The following is a 6,193-nucleotide window of genomic DNA, read 5'->3' as shown; positions in this document are numbered from 1 at the left end:
TAACTGTATATAATTTCCAAGGCCTATAATATATGGATGAGGATGCTCAATAATACATCAAGTAAAACAAGAAATAAGTAAAGAAGTAAATTCACCATATATCATCATTGCTTATTGTATATTGTTTATAATGTGCATGTGTAGATCATATCATAAAAGAATGATATTATATCTGCTATAATACTACCATGTTTACTTGATGATATGGACAAGATGGAAGGCAGAAATTTATGCACAGGCACAGGGGGATTAGCAGTGGATAAATAGGAGGGTAACATTTGCTAATTTCATTGTGCCAAAAATGCAAAGCCCGAACTCTGACAAAGGAAAGGTGGTGGATCGATATCTTCTATATCTATTTCTGTCATTGACTTTGAGATATCATCGACCAAAAATGGAATGTTGCATCAAAGGAGAATGTAAATCTAATTTATAGTAACTAATATGTAGAACAGAGGAAGAAACAATTTAAGGCCTACCTGGAATCATCATCTAACAAGAAAGAATTATTGGAAGAATTATTTGAGCCCTCGGCCATCACAAGTCTCATACTTGAAATGATCTATAAAATTGAAAAGGAAAAAAAAAAACTCTACGTTATTACTTGGAAAGACCTAAAAGTGCAACAGAACAGTTTGAAGCCATTGCAAAATAAGGTTGATACCATTTGTCCCAAAGGCAAACTATGAGATGGAAGACTTGGTATAGGCCAATATATTTATTCCCAATTGTCTTCCATCAGTTGGTTATGTCAACAAGAATATTACTAGATGCTAGAAACGCACCATTATTGCTTCACTAGACTGGCCCCGTCTTGGTGCCTTAATTGTTCTCTATTTTGTCCCCACACAAACTTAGTTGGTACCACACTTAGCTATTCCATTGTGAATATGAAAATTATGCATGTGATATATATATATATATATATATAACAGAATGCAACTTAAGAACATATCTAAGTGAAATCAGACCTCTGATGTAACACTCTGCGTGCCATACTTGTCATCCCAGTACATAGTACTGATTCTGTATAACTGTTGTATGCTAAGAACCTGAAAACCAAATCAAACCAAAAAAACAGTTCGTTACTGACAATCTAAATGACTGAAACTTTGAATATTTATAAGTGGTCTCAACTGGGCATAAATCTTTGGTTATCTCCTTCAGTGTCTTCTTTGGTTTCTGATGTAAAACCTATATCACGATATAATATTAATAGTTCAAAGATAAGTTACTGGACAACAAGTACAGTATACAATAAGCAATCTTGATGTCTGGTAAGTACGTGTTGAATCGCTCAAACTCATGGCAAATCTGCACAAATATAAATATGAATCAAAATTCTAGAACCACCAAAATCAACATAAATCATTCTTTAAAAATAAAGTCAAACCTGGAAGGCCAATTCTCTTGTATGACACATTACAAGTGCAGCAACTTGGCCTGCTGTTGGCTCAATTTACTGAAGAGTAGAAAGTACAAAAACCACCGTTTTACCCATTCTAGACTTTGCTTGACAAATAACATCCATTCCCAGAATAGCTTGTGGAATACATTCATGTTGTACTGATGAAAATTGAGGAGTACCCCAGTAAGTAAAAAATAATCTTCTGGATCCTTTAATGGAAAGGTTTACCTTATTCTCCACCAAACTGAGAAACATGCAAGTGATCTTTACCTGCAAAATACCATAAATATTTATGCATCTATCCACTCGATGATGAAACGAGATATCTATTTAAATTTAAATAGGGTTCTCCTGATTTGCTCTCAAATTAAGAAAGTAAAATGAGCAGAGGACAAGTTTATAGTTCTAGTACTTTAATTGAAAAAAACCACTTCCATATAATTTCACTGATTACCTCATACGCCTAAGATGAAATTGAACTATTCCCAACACAATGATCTCTTTTGTAGCAGAAGATATTTTATATTATGAACAAACTTTAAAGACCAAAATTGATTTTAACGAATTAGATGCAACTACTAAGTGAATTGGAGTGTACAAACATCTGACAGAAAACTAAATCTAAAATCTATCTACTCATAACCAATTCGGATCACAGCTCCTAAAACCAAAGTCAAAGCCAAAGCCAAAAATGACATTGAGATCTAAGAGGATAGGTTCCAATCTTCCTTTGAAAAAAACGTAGAAACGATTTCTAATTTAGTCTTCCTCTCAGTGAGAAAAAATGTCAAACACCTTCGGCTTATGGAGTACCTATTCCTTTGTAAGTTGCATAAAGAGGCAAACCAACAAGATTAAAAAGAAGAAGAAGAAAAGAAAATGTGGAGGGAAGAGACAGACTAGAGTTTCACTTTCACTTGTTGGTGGCGTACTCATAGAGGCGTCCGCAGCTGGAGAAGACGATGAGTGCGACCTCAGCCTCGCACAAGACGGACAACTCATAAGCCTTCTTGAGGAGGTCGTTCCGGCGCTTGCAGAAGGTAACCTGCCGGTTCGTCGTGTTCTCAATGAGCTTGATCTCAATCTTCCCTCGCCCCATCGATCGATCTCGCAATTAACCCACCGCTAGCTGCTTCAATCAATCAATCAATATAAGAGATCAAACTTTATAACAAGCTCCGTTCCAAGTGAAGAATTATATAAACTCAATTTATGCTAATTCATATTCTCAACTCACCAATCTAGGGTTTGGAAAATAGAGGGCGGCCGCAGAGGTCGAGAGAGAGAGAGAGAGAGAGGAGAATGTTTGATCAGGACAGCGAAAAGTAGCAGCAACTACTTCTACAATTTGTAGCCTCTTCGATCCTCCTCTACCTCCCTCCCTATCCGCATAGATGTATGTGATGATAAAAAGCAGCACTTTTACTCATCTTTCTTCGCATGGACTGATAAAAATCCGTTCTTGCTTTTTCACTGCTTCACCGGAAACCTTGGCAGCGACCGAATCTGGAGCTTTCTCTTCCTCCTCTTCGTAGTCCAGGAGCTCCTTCTCGTAAACATCATTATCCTTGGCTTCCCCCATACTATCTCGAATCAAGAGAAAAAAAGATCAAGACAAGATAATATCAAAATATACAACGAAAACGCATCAATCACACTAAAAAACTAAAAAGAAAATGAAAAGAATCACCTTGGCAGACGAAACCTGGAAAGTGGAGCTAGATAGAGTCTACAAGAGAAACAAATCAGGAGAAAAATAGAAAGTAGGACGACGAGGGTTTTGAGAAAATATCCTAAATGGGAGAGATCCGAGGAGGCTAGGGTTTGGAGGATGAATGGGAGGACTGGAGGAGAGGGGAAAGTTGGATAATAAAGGGTTGACGAAGCCAATCCAATGGCGGACTGGATGAGTGGCGAACGAGAGTAGCGTGATCTTAGCAGCCCGTGTGTTGATGTTGTGTGGTTGGACGGAGAAGCAAGGGCATCGTGTGTTGATCCTGATCGGGAGAGGAAGGGGCGTCGATCTAGGAAGGGGGAAGAGGGAGATGAGGTTGAGAGAGATGGTTGGAGGTTTAGGTTTAGGTTTAGGCGAGAGAGATGGTCGGAGGAAGGGGCACGATATAGATTTAGGTTTGGAGGGAACTTCACAGTGTTGCAAATTTTGGCTGGTGGGAAAATTAAAATATTTTATTTTGGTTCATTAACACCTGGTTTTAAAAATCGCTGTTAAAATCGGTGTCTATTAACGAAAAAAAGGGCGCTTATAGACATCGCCTAAAAAACCGATGTCTATGAGCGAAAATCTGCGCTCATAGACACCGATTTTTGAAAAAATCGGTGTAAAATACTCAAAGACATCAGTTTTTGCTTAAAACTGTTGTTGTTCCACTGATGTCTATGAGGGTTTTTGTTGTAGTGTATGTTCACTTCCGTTTCTAGAGTATATCCTTAAAATGAATTTGGTAATTCTCTAAATAACTCATCATTAATCTACTTATTTCCATAAGAGTCTTATACCTTCCTTTTTCTACACCATTCTGTTGGAGTATACCAGGTGTTGTTAGTTGGGATTGAATCCCTACTTCTGATAAGTGACTCCTAAATTCTCCCAAGAGGTACTTGCCACTACGATCTTACCATAGTGACTTTTACTTTAACATTTCTCCGCATCAGCCTTGTACTCTTTGAACTAATCAAAGTACTTAGTCTTGCGGTACATTAAGTAAATTTATTTGTATCTTGAATAGTTGTCTATAAAATAGATAAAATATTCAATACTACCTCTTGTCTGGATAGTCATAGGATCACACAAATCAGAATGAACTGATTTCAACATATCTTTGACTCCATACCCCTTGGACTTAAAAGCTTCTTGGTTATTTTCCTTCCAAGTAAGACTCGCAGGTTGGAAAGATTTCCACTACCAATGAACCCAAAAGTTCATCAGCTACCAATGAATCCTACTCAAGTATAACTTAGCTTTAGATACCAAAGATATAATTGGTTCATTTTCGAAGGTTACTTTCTCTTAAAGTTAGAAGATGTGTTTTCCATTTGTTGCATCGTGAGAGTTATTGGATTTATAAATTGCCAACCAACGTACCAGAACAGATAACTTCCCTCTTTTTCTTAATAACAACTTTGTTATTAAAAGAGGCAGAATATCAAGTTCTTTGAATAGTTTAGAAACTGAAAACTAGTTCTTTCTAAACTTGGTGTGTAAAGACAATTACTCAAAAATCCATGTTTTATTCTTATCAAAAGATAAACATCTCCCACTGCAACAGCTACCATTTTTACAGTAGTGCCCATGTAGACAGTGTTTTAATTTTCATTTAGTTGTCGGGTTTCCTGGAACCCTGCAATGAATTGCGGACATGATTAATGGCATCTGTATCTACATTCCAGGTTCTGGTAGATAACACCACTAAACATGTTTCAACTAATGAATTAAATACACCTATATTGTTCTTAGTTCTAAGAAGACAGTTTACCTTAATGTCCAAGTCCTATTTCCAATCATTACAATTGGGATTACTAAGTCTTTCTTATAGTATGACTACTAGGGGATTGACAAACATTTTAAATCCTAAGAATCACAAAAATACTTGGTCAAGATCAACTCCTTAAAAATCCCCATGAATTTTGTATGCCACAATAGTGTGGACATATACAAAATCGAAGAGGAGATTTTATTCATTAATTTTATTATCTCATCAACTTTACTTTATGACGAATAAAATTAATAGTTGATCTGTCTTTGATCAAATATTTGGTCAAAAACTTTTGAATTTAAAAAATATTGATTCCTCAAACAATATTATTTAAATTCACCAACACCTCAAACACCGTGAATTTTGCATACCACGTTAGTGTGGACGTATACAAATTCAACATTTGTAAAAGGAGGGTTTTAACCCATTAATTTTATTATCTTGTCAACCTAACTTTTTGACAAATAAAATTAATAGTTGGTATCATTTGGTCACACAAATAATAGCAGTGACTCCGATGGGGAGGATACTATTAGATGTGTCTAAGTGTATACCATTACTTGACACTAAGTCCATTAATAAGATTATGTCCCTTCCGTTGGGGAAGATCACACGCTCTTAATTAACTTCCTATAGTCATCCAAAAATAGAAGTCTGTTCTAGTGATCCACAAACAAGCTCATCCGTTATGGAGGAAGGCACTCAAAGCCAACGCGCAAGCTTGTTTGCATCACTTACAAACCAGTAATGGAGACCATGGGATTTACTTAAAAATCCCTCTCCCACTTAGTTATTTATAAATGAGGAATTTTAACTATGCTAGCCTACTAAATATGTAAACTAACATGCACACACACAATATAAAAGCAATAAATAGAAAATCTAATTTTCAACTATTATGGCTTTTATCTCTTGTTATCCTCCGTGTATTGTCATCCCAAGCTGCTGCCATATTTGGCCACTGCCACCGGGTCTAGCATCCATCTTGCTCCTAGTTCCGCTGCGCCTCTGGTCCTTAGAAGGTTCCACGCTTTGCAAGATTCGATCCGCGACATAAATAGAATTTTACATTTTGATCCTATATTCCTCGAAGGAATGTACATGTAAACTAGATCGAACATAAAATAAAATTTACATCCATCGATCCTATATTCCATAAAAGGAATGTACATGTAACTAGATCAAAAATAAAATCCTAATAAAACTAAATACAGCTCCTGCTGTATTTTATAATACAATCATGCACACACAATAAAATGCCCTTAACATGTCCAAGGGTCCAATCACACAC

General features: G+C 36.3%; 1 long non-coding RNA gene across 1 annotated transcript; it reads right to left on the bottom strand.

The window, feature by feature from the left end:
- Positions 1 to 479: 479 nt before the first annotated feature.
- On the bottom strand, positions 480 to 1,241 carry LOC122049717. The gene is made up of 3 exons (XR_006131024.1): positions 1,138 to 1,241; positions 972 to 1,052; positions 480 to 562 (listed from the first exon to the last, which is right to left on the bottom strand). It is a non-coding gene; the product is annotated as an uncharacterized LOC122049717 (long non-coding RNA).
- Between the last annotated feature and the right edge of the window lie 4,952 nt (positions 1,242 to 6,193).

The sequence above is a fragment of the Zingiber officinale genome, chromosome 2B, assembly GCF_018446385.1.
Source record: "Zingiber officinale cultivar Zhangliang chromosome 2B, Zo_v1.1, whole genome shotgun sequence".
NCBI lineage: Eukaryota > Viridiplantae > Streptophyta > Magnoliopsida > Zingiberales > Zingiberaceae > Zingiber > Zingiber officinale.
This window is presented reverse-complemented; position numbering and strand designations above follow the sequence as displayed.